Consider the following 22,637-nt stretch of genomic DNA (forward strand, 5'->3'; position numbering starts at 1 on the left):
GACTCAATATCTAGAATAAATTCAGTTCTAGTAATTAGTTTGTTCAGTTCCCTGCAGAGTCGTTTTTTCTGCACCAATCCTAAAAAAATTCTAATGATGGACTTTACTATACCATCAATGATGACTTCATTCTCGGTGGCAATCATCCTCCAAAATATGAAAATGTTTAACTTTGCTTGATTGCACCTTTGAAGTAAATCCAGATTGGAAAAGTTATTGTAGTCACCTCAAGGCTAAATTGCCCCCAGGTTAACTGATTATTTGAATCTGAATACAAAATCCAATGGTACAACTATGGTGAGATGGAACTTTAAAACTTTCTAGCTTAAGAAGGCAATTCAATACTTTGTGCAGTATTACAGAAAATCTGCTAGTTTAAGAGCCTGTGAATGCTTAGCATTTTGATTATTTAGGTGATTCATTGATTTTATCCCATTTTCTAATAATGAATTTAATATATATTATCATTTTTGTTCATTTTTAATATATATAAAAATCTGAAATTTTCAACTATATTTGTCTCTGTTTTTTTCCCAATGGAAGAACCTGCATATTATTACAGTCTACACTGAACCAGCTTCACACAGCCTGCAGTATAATAATGGCTTCCTGTAGAAGTAGAACTATGAACAACAAATTTATTCTTACATCACCGTTCTAAAGGATTTGTCTACCTGATGTCACAAGTGTAAAAAAAACCCAGCAGCTTTTGTTTTCTTCTATCTTTTACAGTATGAAAGCTTTTGCAAATATGCACACAATTGCTTCAAATAGAAGGGACAACATCCAAAATATATCAGTGACTTCAGGAAATGACTGAAAAGTCAATTACAGACAGAGGAAAAATCACCATCCACAGTGATGGGTCACAGCAACAAAACTATTAATTCAACCAGACGTAATATATTATTTACGTAAATCTAGTGTATTGTAATTCACCTTCTTCCCTAGCTGAAAGGTGTTCTGATATTCAAATGCTTTGGTTTCACCGACAATTGTTCTGCTGAAAACTGTGATTTATGTAGCCTTTGGAATTTAAAATGTTTGGAAGACTTTCATCTAGAAGAATAGCAAAGCTTTATAAGATAGATTTCATTAGTTTCAATCATTGCATTACTTATGCCTGTATTTCTCTGTAGAAAGATTAAAAAGCAATAAAAGACAAGCAACAAAGGACAGCTGAATATTTTCATCAGTATTTTATTTCTTAATTTATTTTGAGGTAACAATGATAGTTTCATCAAAAGAATCAGGAGAAGGTTATGTTTAGGTGTTTATAGAGAGAGGGTTGCATTCTAATTATTTCCCAAATGTCTCAATAAAATAATATCCCATTCCAGGGAGGTGTTGTTTATTCTTTACTAAGTTATACAGTTAACTATCTTTACATTTAATAACTTAAATCAGAATAATAATATTGACATAAAACCAAAGCAGTACATTCATTCATTCATTCATTCAATTTCTATGATTTATATAGGTTCTAGGCTGTCTGACTGAACAATTAGATGACACATTTTCAGGCAATAATACAAATTTTTGGACTTTCAAAATGGCATAATGGTATCCCTGCTCCTGAATCCTGCCAGACTTCAAAATGTGACTCTGGTGATTTTAGCAAACTTTATCATATTGAATTTGAGGGGAAAATAACATAAGAGGTGGTCAGACATATCATACAGTATTTAGAACCTTGGTACTATATTCATTCATTCATTTCCTAAGTAATTACATCATTTCAAGGAAAGGGTAAGACTGTGATGAACTTCATTGGCTTCAGACTGTTGCTCATTTACTTGTCAATAACCGTTATTAGTAGTTATTAGGGTTTGCATGGTTTGGTTTCAGTATTTTTCTTCTTGATATATTGAACAATGGATCAAAGTAAATTCAGTACCAAAGCAGAATCAGAGTGAACTTTGGTTCTAAACAAAATATCAGCAAAACCTAGATCTGTATTATTAATTCAAACCGCTGGTTCACAGAAGGATTAACATTTGAGTCTCTTTAATTAGAGATGCCAAGGGTTGCAAACGGGCTTTCTGTTCAGTTATTCTCTCTCTCTCAAGTAATCATAACTGCATACAATAGGACTATGCAGTAGCAAACTTAGAAAATAACTACTGCTAATGTTCTCCGAAGCAACTTTCTGGAATCCTATCCAAGCACAACTCTATGATACATGTGTATATGTTATTGAAGTATGTGCATTATAGCTGTTCAATGCATCATTTTATCCTCAAATTATTTCTTCCAGGGCAATGACATGCAGATTCTCCAGAAGTGATATTTAGAAGACTAAGGTTCAATGAAAGAATCTGCTGCCTCAAAATGTGATAAGTAGCCAAGGAAAAAAGAAAACCCTCAGAAAGTGGGGAAAATATCCCCAATTCTACCACTAGAGGGACTCTTTCTAAATTACTGACTGCCCACAATTTCAAAAGCTGCATGGGTATCTTGTGAAAAAGTGAAAACTGGAAAATAATTTGCTTCTGTTCGTTTGATTGTTGTTAAATGAAAAAGGAAAGCCTTTTCATAATGTGGATTAACAGGCAAAAATTTTAACTAATGGATAGGAAAAGTTAAAGTGTATTTTATCTAGCTTTTTTTTTTAAAAAAAAATCAGAAACAGTAGGATTACTTTAACTACCATAGCTAAACTGAATGAATGTAGCATAGACCAACACAAAAGGGGGGGGGGAGGAAGGAAGAAGGAAGGAAGAGGAAAGAAGAAAAAGAGAAGAAGAGAAATAAAATAAAAATAAAAATAAAAAAGCCCAGATTCAAATGTTGCCAAATATTTTTATCATTACATTATTCCTTTCTTTCTGAATGATGCAGAATAAATAAATGTAATATGTATAGATATATATATAAATGTAATAAATGTAATATGGACAAGAAAGGTTTAATGGTAGAAATTGTACAGTTACTAGAAACAGAAAGGTTAGCTATATGAGCACTTGTTCTGAAGTCTTCCTTAAACTTAGTGCCCTCCAGATATGTGGCTTCAGCTCTCAGGACTCCTAGCAATGACCACAATGCCTAGTGAATCCTGGGAAGACACCATGGTTGAAAAAGGTTTTTCTCTTGTATCAAAGTCTAGTAGTAATCCTGTCTCAACATAACACAAGAATATAATTACACTGGCAGACATTTTAGATTGCTAGTATATTAATATCATGCTACAGAAACAGCTGCAGATAACTTGCTTAGTGTGATCTTGCTATATGTATCCTATCAAAATTTCTTCTTTTAAGTTCATACTTGTATGAACAGTTCATACATGAATGGAATGAAATCTAGTATAGGAGTGTGCATTAATCAAATGCAAACCAATATGCACTGCCATATTTGCTGAAAATATCTATTTGGCAGGCTACCCAGAATTTGACTGCAGTGTGATCGACTAACCTGGAAATGAAAATTATAGATAATTTGAAGAAGAATTAAGGAAATGAATATAATGCATCTGTTGAGTGCAATAAGGTATTCCAGTCTACCCCAAGTTCATTCTAACATTTTTTACTTAAAACAACATGAATAATAAAAAAGCAAAGAGAAACCTATAATAAAGTAGACTGCCTTTCTAATGAAGAACATCTATTGCTTAATTAACTATAATAAAGCACTTTTCAGCTTTCCCTATAATATTTTTCTGCAGAAGTTACAGAAAAATGAGTTGGTTTAGTTCAGCAGATTCATCCAACTTTCTTCAAAATGACACCACTTAAATAGGATCCCAAGCTATTAGATACTTCAGCAGTTTATAACAAATCTGCACTTATAGCTTAGAAAAATCCTTGTCTTCATAGACAATTTGTCATACCTTGTTACTGTTTTGGCTTGTAACCATCCTTTATTTAGCCAAGTTCATATCGCACAATATATGTTAAAGAGATTTATGGAAATATAGCAGGAAAGAAACCAGCAATATTTTGCAAACAAATGTGATGGCTCAGTGGCTAAGATGCTGAGCTTGTCGATTGAAAGGTCGGCAGTTCAGCAGTTCGAATCCCTAGTGCTGCGTAACGGGATGAGTTCCCGGTTTCTGCCAGCCTAGCAGTTCGAAAGCACGTAAAAAATGCAAATAGGAAAATAGGAGATAAAAACAGAGAATTTTTAGACAACGCTGGCTCTTCAGCTTTGAAACAGAGATGAGCACCACCTTCTAGAGTCGGGAATGACTAGCACATATGTGCAAGGGGAACTTTTACCTTTACCTTTAAGCATCTTAACATGCAGTTAGAATTGGCTACAGTCCCTGAACAAGTGAACATTTACGGAAGAAATATTTTGTCACCAGGGAGAAAATACTTTCTCTGTATTTCTTACAAATTCTATTCTGCTTTTTAAAAAAAATAGTTCTACCTGTAACTTTTTGAACTGATAGATGGAGATACAGTCTCTCTCTATGTGTTTTTATAAATGAAAGTGCCATAGTCTTTCTCATATGGCCATTTCAGGATATTTAAAGTATTAACCCTCTGGGAAAGGACATACCACACCACAACCTCTCCCATAAATGAATCACTCAGTGTATTTTCTGTTCTGAGCAAAAGATTGTTCATCCAAATCGGGAGCTGTCTACTGAGATTAGAGTTGAAAGGGACCTGCATAGGAAATGGAAGATGGATATAATCATCACGGAGGTTTTCCAGCAAATAGCTAATACTTGATCTGCAGAAGCAACATCAGAAGGCTGAACACAAAGCACAAAACCAACTTAAGCTCACAAAGTAAAATAAAAGCAACACAAGAAGCTTTTGGGACTAAGTAGAAAAACAAGTAGGAGGGTGTGGGATCACTGAAGAAGAAGATAGGATAGTAATAGGCGACGGGGGAGGACAGAGCTAATCAACTTTGGTTCAATTCTCTCCAGTTTAAGTTTCCAAGGCCTGATCAGTTGTGTCTGAAAGTCTTAAAGGAGTATGGAAATATCATCTCAAAGTCCTTTCCCATGTTCATAGAGAAATCATGAAAGACAGAAGGTGGAGAGGGGGAAGACAAAAAGAGGACTTGGGTAACTAGGAATATGCTACCTTGATATCCTTACTAGCAAAACTTTGGAACTCATTAATTAACAAGCACTTTGTGAGCATTTGTTGAAAAATTGCATTGCTTAGCACAAACCAGCATGAATTCACCAGAAACAAGTCATGCTAAATCAACTTTATCTTCTCTTTTGACAGAATGTCTAGTTTAGGTCATCGTTTGACTTCAGCAAAACTTTTGACAGTATCTGACATTAACTGCAATAGAGAAGACAGCAAATTATGGGATGAACATTAAATGGTTATAGAACTGTTTGAATAATTATATCCAGTGAATAATTATATTCATTATATCCATGGCTCTGCATCAAGCTGAAAGGAGACAACAGATTATAGGGCTACATATGGGGCCTTGTTATGTTTTAAGATAATTAACAAATTGGATGAAGGATGAAAAATATGATCGTTAATATGAATAGAATAACAGAGTTGGAAGGGACCTTAGAGGTCTCCTAGTCCAACCCCTGCTAAGGCAGGAAACTCTACACCACTTTAGACAAATGGTCTAATCTCTTCTTAAAAACTTCCAGTGTTGGAGCATTTACAACTTCTAGAAGCAAGTTGTTTCACTGATTAATTGTTATGTCAGGAAATTTCTCCTTAGTTCTAAGTTGCTTTTCTCCTTGATTAGTTTCCACCCATTGCTTCTTGTTCTACCCTCAGGTGCTTTGGGAGAATAGTTTGACTCTTTCTTCTTTGTGGCAACTCCTGAGATATTGGAACACTGCTATCATGCCTCCCCTAGACCTTCTTTTCATAAGACAAGGCATATTCAGTTCCAGCAATTGTTCTTCATACGTTTCAGCCTCCAGTCCCCTAATCATCTTTGTTGCTCTTTTCTGCACTCCTTCTAGAGTCTCAATATCTTTTTTTTTACATCGTGGTGACCAAAATTGGATGCAGTATTCCAAGTGTGGCCTTACCAAGGCATTATAAAGTGGTATTAACATTTCACGTGATCTTGATTCTATCCCTCTGTGTATGCAACCTAGAACTGTGTTGGCTTTTTTGGGCAGCTGCAGCACACTGCTGGCTCATATTTAAGTGATTGTCTACTAGCACTCAAGATCCCTCTCAGAATTATTACTATTGAGCAACGTACCACATATACGTTGATATATATAATATATATATATATCTTTATATATATAAATTATATATATTATATATATATAAAACATATATAACGTACCACATATACGTTGATATATAAGAATTATATAATAATAATAATAATAATAATAATAATAATAATAATAATAATAATAATAATAATAATAATAATAATAATAATAATAATAATAATGGCTGTTGAACGATGAAACAATCTGCCATGGAAGAGAATGGATTTTTCTTCATTAGAGACGCTTATACAGAGACTAGCTGACCACCTATTAGAGATGATGTAGTAATGGGTACTCATCAGGGGGTTCAACTAGATCATTTCAAGATATAATCCAATTCTCACATTATTGACAGTATATTTTCATATCAGATATAGTGCTGATTATGACCTTGAAAGCCCTGTGTGGTTTGGCTTCAAGTTACCCATGAGAATGCTTTGCAGTTTCTATGAGGCATCTTGGGACAGATGCTTCATGGTTGCTGCCACAAATCTCTAGAATGCATTTCCTGCCTGAGTGTGCAGACAAAGCAGTCTGCTCAGTCTAGATTGTTCAAAGCTTTTAATTGCTGAACATTTTAAATCTTTTTAAATTAACAAGCCTGTTTTATGACTTTTATTATTGTACATCGCCAGATACTTGGTTAATTGGTGATATGAAATAGTAGCCTAATAAACTTATTTTTATTTTTCAAGTAAATGAGATTTTCCAGCAGTGGAAATGAAAATATTAAGTAGTTTAATGTAGTTTGAGACTCAATTGTGTATCAATAAATTCAGGGAGCAGCCCCATCCCACTTCTGAAATTAACCTTCCTATTTGCTCTAATTAATTCTCCACCCAAAGAATGTCAATCAATGCTCTGGCTTCTTCCGTCTATGCAATGCTACTGTTGGACTAGAGAAACCCTGCTCAAGTGCAACTCCCTTCTGACTCCGCTCTGCTTCCTGTCTTTGATCTCACAGACCCAAATGGGTCTCTCTGCTCCACCCTTTCATCTGGCCATTCCTCAATACTTTGCAAGCAGTTAATTACACCCAGTGCCAATCCTGTTAAAGAGGCAAGAGGTTGCATCATACGACTCCCATGGCAGCCACGTGAGATCATTCACCTTAAATCAGGACATGCTCAAAGAGGCCATGGGAGAAGAAGCAAAACAGTTTTTACTGATAGAAACCTCATGATGGGTGGATGAATCCTCACCAGAATTCTAAGAACAATGGTAGCTGCCGCCCAGCCAAATTTGAGACCTGGTGTATCTCTAGTTCTCCAGAGACTAAATGAATGTAGGGAGTTTCCCCAGCTGCTTTCAAGTAGCACAGCCCATAGCTAGACTGAGGTTCAGTTCCTGCCATTCATGCCAGTGTTTCAGCTCAGATGTTGGGTGTTGGCTCTCATTATTTCAAACCCTGTCTGTTCTTCTTCTCCTCCTCACCTCTCTCAGGCTATTGCTATCTTGGCTTGGGAGGCTGGTACAAAGGAAGGCCTGAGAATTAACCGCCATGTCTCAAGTAGCTGAGATTGGCCAGTGGTGGAAATGGAATGTAAAGTTGTTTGTCTAGAATTGGTGACACATATTAAGCATATTCCTTACACACGCTTGTAAAATGTATTTCTCCTTTGCCCCACTCTATGGGCCTATTTATTGAAATAAATTGTTAAATTCTTTACTGGCTAGTTTACATGTCAGTGGTCTGCCTCTCCAAATCAGTGTTTCTCAATCATGGCAGCTTGAAAAATGTGTGGATTTCTTCTCCCAGAATTCTCTAGCCAGCATGGGAACTGAACTTCACACATCTTCAAGCTGCCAAGATTGAGAAACACTGCTCTGTTTTTCTGCCATGTACCAAGTTCTATCCTGAATGCACCATCACACATCACCATATCTGATTGGTAGTGCTACTTTTCCCATAATCTCCCTCCTTGATTTCCCTGCAAACAGACAACTGCAAACTGAGTTTCACTGGCTGCTGCTAAAGTAGCAACACCCAAGTGATACACTAATTAAGTGTATTAAAACAGTTGATGGCTTTGTATATTAACCATAGCCTAAAGAAAGTAGGGGTGGAGATCAGCACCCTATCTCCCTGCCAAAAATAAAAATAAAAAATCACCTGTTTAAAGTTCTGATTTCTTTTTCAAGGAAAAATTCCACTGTTACCAAAGGGAACTTTGAACTTCAGATGGCTGCTTCAAAGGAAAACTTATGGAGGATTCCTCAAAAAAAGAGTTCCCACCATTGGTTAGATTTATTCTGGAATGTTATCAGTGCCATTACATGCCTGCTCCTAAGTATCTAAAAGTGCTATTTAGTATTCATTCCCTGAATATAAGTGAAATGAATGAAGTTTTGTGTGAAATTTTGATAGACACCACGAACATCAAATTATTTAATTGAATGAGCTGTTGTTTGTTTGTTTTGTTTAGACATTACGGTAACCCTAGTCTGTTCTTTAGCAAGTTCTTCATTTCATTTGGATCCATTTAATTGTGGAACAGCAATTAAGGAACCGAGGCAGATTGCTGACACATTACACTTTTCTTTGTATTTGTTGCATGCTACTTCAGGGAACTTGCTAAGATGTCTCATTCAGCAAGGACCAGACAGGACAGGGTGGGTCACCCAAGCCACTTAAAGTTCCCTTTCCTCATCTTAGTAAGGTGGAACTCCTTTCCTCAGCTTCTGTTGAGTACAATCTTTGGCATGCTTGGCATCTTGTAGCTAATGGTAAATAATTATACAATATGTGGTGGTCTTTGGGGGTCAGTGCATCAAATTTAATAAAAAAATCAGAAATAAAATTAATTTAAGGCTTCACATGAAAAATGTCTGATGCAAAAATGGAATCTTCTTATTTGGGTTTATTCTTTAATTATATTATAAATTTGAAGTTTTTATAACTTTTTCTATTGGAGATGCTGTATTAGTACGTTCTTGCATTGGGCAGCATGTTGGTCTAGATCAGGGCTGTCAAACTCATGTGTTGGTCACACCCATGTTTAGTGAAGGAGGGAAAAGTCACAATACGTCATGTAACATTGTGGCGACGGAAGTTTGACACCCCTTGTCTAGATGGCTTTCAAGATATCTGTCATATAAGTCCATGTTACAGCAATTAGAAGGTTGATTGTTGTTATTTTGTACTTCCTAGAGTCACTTCTAATTTTCATATGTCCACTATTAATCAAAGAACTCAGGCTGATACAATCTTTTCTTTCTCTATTTCAGAAACCATTACTTAAGCACTTTTGTCTCTCCCTTATACCAATGTATAAAAAGAAGAGCAATTCTTAATTACTTGATTGGCCAAAGGAATTTCCACTCCCAGAGAAATCAAAGATCCTGCTGTTTGGTTTATGACAGAGGGATGTGAGTTCCAAGTGACTGCATTCCAAGAATGGAGCAAGATTCTCATTAACGATACCTATTGCAGCATCTACTTAAAGAAGAATGTGAACATGTCAATATCATGAGAAGGGTGGTATCCTAATCAAGAGCAAGGCTTAGATCAGCTACTTCTTCTTTCTCAAGTCTAACATAGGGAACACTTGAGAACCTTGCACTTTTCTAATTATAAAATCAAAATGCTATTGAAATATATTAACTTATGGAAGCCATTCCATGGTTCTAATTTTAGATAATAATTCAACATGAAATGTAGGTATATTTATTATGCAATCTCACTTTGAAAAAAAAAGCAGAAGTTCTTAATTGTTTTAATGACTTTGTTCAAAATAGCCGTGAATATTATTATGTTTTACAAACTGGAAAAAAGAATATTCTTTTCTCCCCCCTCAATGTATATCAGGCTGGAAATTACAGGGTATTCAGAAAGTACTCAGACCCCTTCACTTTTGTCAATTTTTTAATGCTGTAGCCCGATTCTACGGTTGTTGAAACTCATTTTTTTTCCTCATTCATCTACACTCAGTACCCCATAATGACAAAATGAAAACAGAATTTTAGAAAAGTCTATAAATTTATTAAAAAGAAAAAACTGAAATGTATATGATAGCATTCTTTGGGGAACAATTAGATAAAGCTTGGGAGAAGTGTGGGGGGAGGGTTGTTCCTAGCCATTTTGCAGTTATGTACCCATCCCCCCCCTTGGGTGTTTCCCAAGAGTTTTAGGCCAAATTTGGTCAAACTGATTGGTAGAATTAAGCAACAAATATAGCAAAAACCAGCTTTATTTATTTTTAGACCAATTTATGTAGCTGCTCAATCTCACAAACAAGCAACTCTAGGTGGCATGCAACAAAGTCAAAAACAGTCAATAAATGCTATAATAAATAAAAGAACAAATACATATAAAAATAAAGTTAAGAAATACAAAATCAGTTAAAACCAAGAATAATAGACAGGGTGATGTTAAAAACAGCATAATCAGCCCACAATTTCTCCCATTCCCTGGGGTCCCCAGGCATGCTTGCATAACCATGTCTTGAGGGACCTCCATATATTCAGTAGTGATGAGGCCAACCTCACCTTGCAGGGGGGCGGGGGGGGGGGAAAGAGAATATTTCACAGTGCAGCCACCAGAGCAGAAATGGCCCATCTCCTCGCAAATTAGCTCCCTAGGCAACGGAACACGTAGCATGCCCTCTCTGTTGTATCTGGTACCTCGGGCAGATGAAATTAGAGAAAGGGGGGGGGCTTCAAATAACCTGGTCCCATGCCATGAAGGGGACCAGACCAGCCATCCTTTTGTTATCCCTTGTTTACATAGCTAACTTTTTTTTTGATGGTGTGTCAGTCTCTTCCTTTCCTAATATTCATGGCTATCCAGCAGGTGAGGTCAATTGGCATCTCATGTATCATGATGCCAATTCTGCACTTGCATCAGGCTATAAGTGCATAATTTGCATTACAATGTCACAATATCGGGACACACCTGAGCTCATTTTGACATCATTGATTCTAATGGCAGCAATGCTAACATTGTTCTGTTTCCTTCCCTGATTATTGTACTGATCTAATTAAGTGAATATATAGATCCATTGATTCTGATGTATTACTGTCAGAGGAGGGATCACAACAATATAATTAAGATAATGAAAAAGAGTTAATAACAATTCATGTATTCATTTTTTTTTATTCTGTTCATTCATGTCCAATTCCTTGCAACTGTCCGGACAATTACCTATAGTTTTCTTGAAAAAGGTTATTCATAAGTGGTTTGCTATTATCTCCTTCCTAGGGCTGAGAGAGAGTAAGTGACCCAAGATCATTCAGATGGCTTTATGCCTAAAGCAGGACTAGAACTCATAGTCTCAAAATTCCTAGCCTGATGCCTTAACCGCTATACCAAACTGGCTCTCCATCTCATAGATTTATTTATTTATTTATTTATTTATTAATCGAACTTATATACCGCACCATCTCCCGTAGGACTCAGGGCGGTTCACAGGCATATTAAAACAGTACAATAAATAAACATTAAAACCCAATTAAAACTAGATAATATCATGGCCTGATCACTAAAAAATAAAAAACCTATAAAAACCCCATTAAGATATGCTAAAACCTTTTATCTTAGGCTAGTCCTGCACGCTGAAACAATAGCGTCTTCAGTTCCCGTCTGAAGGTCCGGAGGTCGGGTAGTTGTCGTAATCCTGGAGGGAGCTCGTTCCACAGGGCTGGTGCCGCCACAGAGAAGGCCCTCCTGGGGCCGCCAACCCACACTGTTTGGTCGACGGCACCCTGAGGAGGCCCACTCTGTGGGAGCGCACAGGTCGCTGGGAGGCAATCGGCAGAAGGCGGTCTCAAGGTATCCCGGTCCTAAGCCATGGAGCGCTTTAAAGGTGGTCACCAAAACCTTGAATTGCACCGAAAGACTACCGGTAGCCAGTGCAGGCCGCGAGGATAGGTGTTATATGGGAGCAACGCGGTGCTCCCTGTATCACCAGCGGCCGCATTCTGGACTAACTGAGCCTCCGGTGCTCTTCAAGGAGCCCCATGTAGAGAGCATTGCAATAGTCCAGGCGGGAAGTGATGAGGGCGTGAGTGACTGTGCGCAAGGCGTCACGGTCAAGGAAGGGGCGCAACTGGCGAATCAGATGGACCTGATAGAATGCTCCCCTGGCGACGGCTGTCAAATGGTTCTCTAAAGAAAGCCGATCGTCCAGGAGGATGCCTAAGTTGCGCACTCCCTCCCTGGGGGTCAGTACTTCCTCCCCCACAGTCAGCGATGGTGTAAGCTGACTGTACCGGGACGCCGGTACCCACAGCCACTCTGTCTTGGAAGGGTTGAGTTGGAGCCTGTTCCTCCCCATCCAGACCCGCACAGCCTCAAGGCACCGGCCCATCACCTCGACAGCTTCGTTGGGGTGGTTCGGGGTGGAAATGTACAGCTGCGTATCATCAGCGTACAGATGATAATCCACCCCGAACCCACGGATAACCTCACCCAGCGGCTTCATGTAGATGTTGAACAGGAGGGGCGAGAGAACAGACCCCTGAGGCACCCCACAAGTGAGGCGCCTCGGGGCCGATCTCTGCCCCCCTGCCAACACTGTCTGCGAACGGTCAGAGAGATAGGAGGAGAACCACCGATAAACGGTGCCTCCCACCCCCAATCCCTCCAACCGTCGCAGCAGGATACCATGGTCGATGGTATCAAAAGCCGCTGAGAGATCTAAAAGGACCAGGACAGAGGAACAACCCTGTCCCGGCTCTCCAGAGGTCATCCACCAACGCGACCAAAGCCGTCTCGGTGCTGTAACCGGGCCTGAAACCGGACTGGAATGGGTCCAGATAGACAGATTCCTCCAGGTGCTGAGGAAGCTGATATGCCACCACACTCTCAACAACCTTCGCTAAAAAGCGAAGGTTGGAGACTGGACGATAGTTCGCTAAAATAGCCGGGTCCAGGGAAGGCTTCTAAAGGAGGGGCCTCACCACCGCCTCTTTCAAAGCGGCAGGGAAAGCACCCTCCAACAAAGAAGCGTTGGTAACTTCCTGGAGCCAGCCTCGTGTAACCTCCCGGGTGGCCAGCACCATCCAGGAGGGACACGGGTCCAATAAACATGTGGTGGAGTTCAGCCTACCCAACAACCTGTCCATGTCCTCAGGAGTCACAGGGTCGAACTCATCCCAGATAACATTCTCAAGACTCGCCTCCGCCATCCCACCTGAATCTATCCAATCAGTGTCCAAGCCATCCCGAATCAGAGCGATTTTATCAGACAGATATTGAACAAAATCCTCAGCACGTCCCTGTAAGGGGTCCTCCCGAGCCTCCTGCCTAAGCAGGGAGCGGGTCACCCTAAACAGGGTGGCTGGGCGATTATCTGCCGATGCGATGAGTGCGGAGAAATAGTTATGTTTCGCCACCCTGATCGCCACTAGATAGGTCTGAATATATGACCTCACTAGTGTTCGGTCTGGTTCGGAGCGGCTGGACCTCCAGGCGCTCTCAGGCTTCTTTTCCGCGCTCATCTCTCAGCTCCTCGTTATACCAGGAGCTGGTCGAGTTCGTCGCCGGGTCAGAAGCCGCAAAGGCACGACGCGTCCAAGGCTCCAGCGCCGCCTCATCCCAGGCGGCCGCCAGCTCCTCAGCCGAGCCGTGGCTAACTCCTCGAAATGGCCCAAGCTCCGTCAGAAACCTCTCAGGGTCCATCAGGCGCCTGGGACGGAACCATTGAACCGGTTCCGTCTCCCTGCGGTGAGGTGTAGCGGTCCGAAAGTCTAGCTGAAGGAGCAAATGATCAGACCATGACAAGGGTTGAGATATTAGTCCCCCTAACTCCAGATCATTTAGCCACTGTCCCGAGACAAAAATCAAATCCAGTGTGTTACCCCCGACGTGGGTGGGGACCGTAACTACCTGGGTCAGGTCCAAGGCCGTCATGGAAGCCATGAACTCCCGAGCTGCCATTGACGAATCGCCCGCCGACGGCAAGTTGAAATCCCCCATGACCATAAGCCTGGGGGTCTCAACCGCCGTCCCGGCTATCATCTCCAGCAGCTCGGGCAGGGCTGCCGTCACGTAGCAAGGAGCCAGGTACGTGATCAGCAAGCCCACCTGCACCCCCCGGCCCCACCTCACGAAGAGGGTTTCACAACCGTTTATCTGCGGGACAGTGACCTCCCTCGGAGCCAGACTCTCGTTAATAACAACCGCTACTCCCCCACCCCTACCCTGGGCCCTCGGCTGATGAAATGCACGGAAACCCGGCGGGCACATCTCGGTGAGGGGAACCCCCCCCTCTGTGCCTAGCCAGGTCTCCGTAATGCCCATCAGGTCCGCTCCCCCCTCTTGAATAAGATCAGATATGAGGGGGGCCTTATTCATGACGGACCTAGCATTACATAACATCAGCCGAAGGTCCAGGTTCCGGGGGATATAACCACTCGGGACCTGAGTAAAGCCTAGGGGCCCGGAGTGCGGTATCGCTTGTAAACAGCGAGAGCGCACTCCCCGAACCTGATGCGAGCCCCTGCTTCCGCCATACCTGCCCCTCCCTTGAACCGTGCAGATGGAAGTACCCATACATGGTCGAGCCTTAACCTGCTCTAAAACCTCCAATTTACAGACCTCCAGATTGTGAACCTTAGAAGGGACTAGCCTAATCCCCTGTGGGCATGCCCCCCCCACCCCCTAACCCTTTATTTGAATTAGCTAAAAGTTTACAAAAACATGAATTTAAAAACCTCCTTAACCCTCTCTTAGAAGCATGCCACTCTCGGGATTCCAAAATCCGTCATCGAGGTAGGCCCTCGATAAAGAGGAGGGCCATACCCGCGAGAGGGGGGCATCTCGCAGTGCAAGAAGCTGGTTATGTGAGAAAGTCATCAGAGAGTAAAGAGAATGGTGGTATCCTGGTTTGTCGAGGTCTCAAACGACAGTCATTGGACAGAAACCTCCAGCTGGAAAACGGAGAGGTCTTAAAAGTACATAGTTTCAGTAGCATAATCCTGGGTGGAACTAAGATGGTCCGTCCCCCCCAGTTCTCACGGGGGTTCCATCAAAAGGAGAAAAGAGCAGTGTCCGTCGCCAATGCGGGACGTCTTCCACGATAGCCTTGCCATCGCCGTCGTCACCGCCCTGGCATCCAGCCGCCACTCAAGGAGCCCCCCAAGGACCCCAGCGAAGCCCCCGAGCAACCATAGCCCACCATATATATCCCATTTTGTTTATTTATTATGTAGGCTAACCTACTGATAGCATCATCCAGTAATATATAATAATAAAAATTATTAGTATGAAATCACAATGAAATAAACATAAAATAGAATAGACATACAAAACATTTAAGGCCATGATGGGTTCTGGTGTGCTGGCCAGCTGGTCTTCATGCGTGCGGGCAGCTGCTCTTCTGGTTTCCAGCACTCCTGTGTGCGTGAAGACCAGCTGGCCAATGTGCTGGAACCCGGAAGTGCAATGGGCGACAGCTCGCGTGCCCGGAGAGATGGCTCTGCATCCCATTTCTAGCATGCGTGCCATAGGTTCACCATCATGGCCTTAGATATTTTGTATATTACCTTCCTGGGTTACCCAATATTGTACATTTATGCACAATTAATATTGGATTTATTCAGAATAACATAAGCCAGAAAGCTGTTACCTAACTAACTTGTGATAAAAATTTCACACTTGTTTCTATGTTTCATTTTCCTATCCTCAGGTGTTTCCTGGTTCCCTGGGTGAGCTACATAATGATGAGTGGGTCATTATTCTCCACCTGTCATGGAATGAGCAGAAAACTATGAGATTTTCTGTGCCTGTTGCTGAACTTTCTCTCTCCTGCCCCTCCTGCTTCTGTTTCAAGACACTGGAATCACCTAACTTCCTTCTAAATGTCAGATTTTATACACCTTGGGGCTACCCTTGCACCAGGAAGAAAGTGGAAGAGAAAGGGGGAAAATTCAGATATCGCTAAAGCTTGTCTCAGTTCATGGGATGAGAAGGTGGCAAAGGCAATGTCATGACAGCCTGATATAAAAAAGATATAATTGCAAGAGAAAGCTCATAAAATCTATTAAAATTAGTTCCTCTTCCTGCTCAGTGTGACAGCTTTTGCTATTGTTGGATGCATGGCAAGGCAAACCAAGCCCATACAAGCAGAGAGCTCCAAAGTTATGTGTTCAGAAGGGCAGAATACGACAAGCCAGCACAGATGTAGCAATTTCTATTGAGCTGAATCTGTGTAATTTATCTAATAATTCCGGAAAGCCACTAAGATTTCATAGCAAAGCTGAATTGCTCAATCAGAGAACGAGCTGTCTTTATTTAAGAGTGAAATGGTCTGGGCTGGAAAGTGAAGAGATTCCTAATAAAACGATAGAAACTGTGCAAATAACAGATTTGAGCGCTTTGATTCTACAGAATAGGAAAAGCGAACGAGTAAAATCCCATTCCCAGGAGGAAGCACAATATAGTAATCTATTAAGAATTGTAGGATGGAATATATCCCATACAAACCGATCTTCACCAGTTTTGCTGGAGTTTGGAAAGACAAGACTCAACAAGACATGCAGGCATTGTAGAGAAGCAGAGAAATCACATTCTAAGACAGAAAGAAAGTGGTTTCATGAAGTTACAAACAGACCTGCAAAGTCAACAGTATGATTCCCAGCACTCTGAGATGTTGGAAAATTTGCAAGATTCATCACAGCAGCTTGCTTCGGAGTTTATTAAAAAAAATATTAAGAAGAAATCCTGGAATGTGGAACATTGCTGAGTGATATTCTGCAGTGAAACTGTGCTATGCACAGGATTTAAAGATTCTGTCTCTTTAATGATCTGATGGACATTTAATTTACTTAATCTAGGTTTATTCTTATTAAAACCAATATTTATATAAATAGATGATGGGTGAAGCAGAGTAAAATACAAATATCTAGTAGTTGATAACTACTAGATCTAGTAGTTGATAACTACCATCATATTTTATTTATGGTTTGCCAATTAATCCCACTTTCAAGTTACAAGTTAACTTTATTATGGCACACAGTAAGTAGCTTTTAGTGAAATATATTTGTATACATTTAAACCAACAGTGAAATTTTGTGGGGGAAATCCTTGTAAATTTTCTTTTTGTTTTTTGTTTTAAAGTGAGGCAGGTATTAATCATATTACATATTAAAAGGAATAATAGGGGTAAGCAAATCAAGCAACTCTTGTTCAAATCGGTAATTTGGTTCCGATTTGTGATTTAATCCTGGCTTCCAATTCAGAATAGAAAATCAACTTGATCTAAATCACTGAAATCAACTGAAACAATACAGGCTTCTAGTAACATTAAATACTTTTTACACATGTGTGAAAGTATCCAAATTGCCCAGAAGTTGAAGACATCCAATTCTATTGATAAATCCAGTTTAATTTAATGATTTGATTGTATTGGCATTAACTCTCCAAACTGAATATTCATACAACCCCAAAAAACAAAATTGACTGCTATTGACATGAAGTGATATTTATTTAAAACAATTTTTCAACACTCTGACTGCAATGCAACCAAGCACTGGAGCCTTGATCTTTATAATTTTCACCATTGTTAAAGCATCCCATCAGCATCTGGTGCCCATAGAACCTTTCTAATACTGTTTTGTCTGCTCCTACTGAGCTCCTACTGAGTGACTCTCAGCTAAAGATTTTTGAATATTTGAAAATCTCCAGGGTTTTTCCCCCCCTGAGTTTCCTTCCCTTTCGTGTCTGTTTGCTACTGCTTTGTCCATAACACAAAGACAATTTAAATCACTATTTGTTTACATAACAACGAGATCTGCAACAACATTCAACTGCCTAGAGAAAATTAGTTTAATATTCCTGCCATCCATGTACTCCTTCAAAATGTTCATTGACTCTATTCTTCATCCTGCTTTGTTCAAATGATTACAGAAACTGAAAACATTAAAGACTCCTTGTATAGCTTTACTACTGCAGTTTACAGATTTTAGATGACCATGCAGTGGGCTTCAGAAGTGGGTGTAAATGGACAATTGTTGCTTATTAAGGGTCTCTGTGGCTCAGACTGGTAAAACAGTCTGTTATTAACACAGCTGCTTGCAATTACTGCAGGTTCTAGTCCCACCAGGCCCAAGGTTGACTCAGCCTTCCATCCTTTATAAGGTAGGTAAAATGAGGAGCCAGATTGTTGGGGGCAATAAGTTGACTTTGTATATAAATATACAAATAGGATGAAGACTATTGCTAACATAGTGTAAGCCACCCTGAGTCTTCGGAGAAGGGCGGGATATAAATGCAAATTAATTTTTTTTAAAAAAAATTAATTTTTGAAATACCAATTTGCATGATGATTTGTTATCCAAGCTTAGCCTGCAGCTGTGGCTTCTGGGTATGATAACTGGGAATTCTTATCTAAAACATATGGAATCAAATGATTTCTGACGGATAATCCTTTATCCCAAGACAAACATACACTAGAGATGATTGTAAAGTAAAATGGTTTGAAATTGTTGATGCCACCAAAATTAGAGTTATAAATATTTTATGGTGTGGCATCAAGAATCTCCAGAGAACATCTTGGCCAGCACAGTTACATCCATTTGGTACCTTTACTGAGGAAGAGGGAGCTCCAGGTTTCCCTCACCATTGGACTTGATGTTAGTCCTTGCAGTATGGAACACACTCCCCTGGAATGTGATTAATTCCTATCCTCAGATGCAAAACCCTCTCCCCTCAAAATAATTTTTATTTCACCATAGAATCCTAGGGTGTTTTTGATGTCCATCTGTGCTTTATTATTTATAATATCTTTTTAATATTGTATTGGCTCGTTTTTAATATATTAAAAGATATTTGATGAGAGAAAGATATTTGATGAGAGAAAGAGAATCCTATCTCACTCTCTGATGAATCAATGCTAATTGGACATCTTCAAAGAAGCATGTCATATGTGAAAAATAGCAATAAGCTAGAGTGGGACAATACTTGTATGCTATCATTCAAGAACTTTAAGTGCTGGTCAGTAAGATTTGAAGCTTGAGCTACAGCATTTACGCCAAAAAAAGCAAGAATTCTGATATACTATTCACTGCATGTGGAAAGTCACAGCATTGTGACGGTGATGAAACATTCAGAGACGGATAATAAAGTAAATGTATACATAAATGTGCATGGGGCAATTGATGGTAATTGGTATATCTTTTAGAGACATGGAAGAGCCGGTACATTATTATTTTAACTATTCCTATCTTTGAAAACAATGAAGGGATGCTATTTCCCAATGTATAAATCAGGGTTCTGCTTTGTTTAGAAAGGCAGGGCAAATTAACAATACAAGCAGTTATTTTTCTTTCTTTCTGTCCCTTGCAATGTTGTTTTGTTTGGCTGAAATCACTTTACAAATTTTGTCTATGTTCTAAAGTGAAGAGCTGTGCTAAGCAGCAACACTAATATCAGGGAGGCAGAATATCTGGAGGTTGAGTTTTAGAAAGCGGAATTACATCAAAACATGGCTTGCAAATTTCCTTTATCTGTAAAAGAGGCATCTGTTTTTGTATCCTATTCTCAGAATGTTTGAGAATGTCTTTTTTAATTGCCTCCCACAAAATTGTTGTTAGGGATAGCAGAGTATACTTTTGCTGAATTAGGTTCTTTAAAAATATAATCTTTCTTCATTCATCCCTGGCTATGGGACAAATGTCCTTATAGAATTTTTCTGTAGGATTTAGTTGAAATGTGAAATGCCATCTAGGGCTGCAGATTGCCAAGCTGAAGGTGATGCAATGAAAGCCCACTCTATGGCCACCCCAAAATTGAATAAATTGAAAATAAACTGAAATTTTCATCCCACTCAACATCTCTTCCTTGAAGGAATTTATGAAAACAAAATGTCATCAAACTGAGTAAGAGCTGTTCAGATGATTTTTCTGCATGGCATAAGAACAGATAGCTGAGGCAGTGTAGTGTAGCAGTTAATTTTTGGATTAGGAATGGAGATGCTCATGTTCAAGTCAAACCTTCATCATGGATATACTGACTGTGGACCAATACCCAGCGCTAGATATTAAAGTTGAATTGTTGCTTCAGAGTTTGAAAGTTTATCCAAACTTTGAAGTTGTTGAAGTGCTGTCCCGGTGTTTGGAAGCCGTATGGGTCTGGATGGGGAGAAACAGGCTTAAGCTTAATCCCTCCAAGACGGAGTGGCTGTGGATGCCGGCACCCCGATTCAGTCAGCTGCAGCCGCAGCTGACTGTTGGAGGCGAGTTACTGGCCCCAAAGGATAGGGTGCGCAACTTAGGTGTTCTCCTGGATGAACGGCTGTCGTTTGAAGATCATTTGACGGCCGTCTCCAGGAGGGCCTTCCACCAGGTTCGCCTGGTTCAGCAGTTGCGCCCCTTCCTTGATCGGGATGCCTTGTGCACAGTCACTCATGCGCTTGTTACCTCTCGCTTGGATTATTGTAATGTGCTCTACATGGGGCTCCCCTTGAGGTGCACCCGGAGGCTGCAGTTGGTCCAGAATGCAGCTGCGCGGGTGATAGAGGGAGCTCCGCGTAGCTCCCGTGTAACACCGCTCCTGCGCAGACTGCACTGGCTGCCTGTGGTCTTTCGGGTGCACTTTAAGGTTTTGGTTACAACCTTTAAAGCGCTCCATGGCTTAGGGCCTGGGTACTTACGGGACCGCCTGCTGTTACCTTATGCCTCCCACCAACCCATGCGCTCTCACAGAGAGGGACTTCTCAGGGTGCTGTCCGCCAAGCAATGTCGGCTGGCGGCCCCCAGGGAAAGATCTTTCTCTGTGGGGGCTCCCACCCTCTGGAATGAACTTCCCCCGGGTTTACGCCAAATACCTGACCTTCGGACCTTCTGCCGCGAATTGAAAACACATCTATTTATTCGCGCGGGGCTGGCCTAAATTTTATTGGTTTTAAATTTATTATTAATTTTAATGGCTTTTTTAGTTTTATATGGCCATTTTTATAATAAGTTTTTTAATTAGTATTTTAAATTGTATATTTTGTACTGTTTGTTTTTTATCTTGGCTGAGTCCTTTGGGAGAAGGGCGGTATAAAAATTGAATAAATAATAATAATAATATTCTGTTGCATAGTTATCAAGATCATGATTTCCTTAGGAACAGTGATGATTGAGATGATCTGACACAGTGGAGAAAAAGGCATCAACAACATATTATTGCAATTTCAAGCTCCTGACCTTCCCGCCAGACAGAAATTTGAATACTAGGCAGCCCCAGCTACAGACAGTTCCTGCTTAATAATCACTGCGTTTCTGACAGGCAAACAATCTGAGACAAGCAGGAGCTTTTCAATTAAAAAAGGGACAACGTTCTAACAGATAACCTATGTTGATACGATTCCATTATTTGCTAGCAGATACTACATACTATAGCAGTCTGTCCTTCCTACTTTGTCATTACTCCTTCGGAAATATCCTTTCACCAAATTCCTCATGCCAAGGGTCAGACAACACAATGTTAACCACATTTCTTTGCGCAGTTGAGTGCATGGTTGCGTAACCAGTTACTTATCTTTCATTTTTGGCTGCAAGGTGAATGGAAAGAGATAAAAAGAGAGAGCAATTGTTTGAAGTTCTCTACGAATTTAGTGAATGTTTAATGTGTAACATTGTTCTTGCAGGTTATTAAAGCAATAAGCCAAACACTGAAATCTTTTCTCCTTTTTCTGCCACCTGCATTCTGGCAATTTTTCATCTAATGCCAAAATTGCACCACCAATGGCCCAGCGTCGCCATGCTCCTATGTCTTCATTTTCATTAATGTAAGTGATGATGTAATCATCAACCAGCAGGCCTAGTTCAAGCACAAGCAGTCTGTTTAGTTTCATTACCTAAGGTATTGAGATTGTTTTTGTGATTCATAGCATCTTTCTTTATGATATCTCAAATTACATGTGTTAACATGTTGTGTGAAATTCACACACATGCACGCACACACAGAGATACTGAAAAAAGAGATGACAATGCAATACAACTGTTTTAAACCATTGAAGAAATCAAACGAAAATAAGATTTTGGATATACTTCTGGGGAGGTATAGTAACTTTAAAATCCATCAAAATTCTGAAGGAATTCTGTTTCTATATACAGGCTAACCGTCACATCAATTTTTTTTATAAAGGTCATAAAAGGCTAAGAGCTTTGAGCAATTAATTTATAGATGTGAGCTCACTTATAATTTATTCCAGTGAGTGTGAAACCAAGTGGGAAGCTAGCAAAGGTAGTCCTTGACTTTCAACTGGACTTCTGTGGCTAAGCAAGGTGATTGGTAAGTGAGTTGCATCTTTTTAACCATCTTTATGGACACAGTTTGTTAAGTGAATCTCTGCAGTTGTTAAGTGGACCATGGAGTCATTGAGTGAATCTAGATTTCTCCATTGACTTTGCTTTTTGGAAGCTGGATGGCTGAGAAGATTGCAAATGGCAATCACCTGACCCTGAGACACTGAAACTATCTATACATGCTGTTACTAAGCACCCAACTTTTGATCATGTGACTGTGAGAATA

At 40.0% G+C, this 22,637-nt stretch overlaps 1 protein-coding gene and 1 long non-coding RNA gene across 6 annotated transcripts in view; one reads left to right on the top strand and one right to left on the bottom strand.

The window, feature by feature from the left end:
• Positions 1–1,379, top strand: part of IGFN1 (immunoglobulin like and fibronectin type III domain containing 1) — a 44,009-nt gene extending 42,630 nt beyond the window's left edge. Inside the window, exon 25 of the mRNA XM_058177318.1 lies at positions 544–1,379. The gene's annotated coding sequence lies outside the window, so the exon portion shown is untranslated. The remainder of the gene's footprint in view (positions 1–543) is intronic.
• LOC131195432 (uncharacterized) overlaps positions 1–22,637 on the bottom strand; it is a 100,902-nt gene that overhangs the window by 56,697 nt on the left and 21,568 nt on the right. The gene's annotated exons all lie outside the window — the stretch shown is intronic.

The sequence above is a fragment of the Ahaetulla prasina genome, chromosome 3 (assembly GCF_028640845.1).
Source record: "Ahaetulla prasina isolate Xishuangbanna chromosome 3, ASM2864084v1, whole genome shotgun sequence".
In the NCBI taxonomy this organism is placed as follows: Eukaryota; Metazoa; Chordata; class Lepidosauria; order Squamata; family Colubridae; genus Ahaetulla; species Ahaetulla prasina.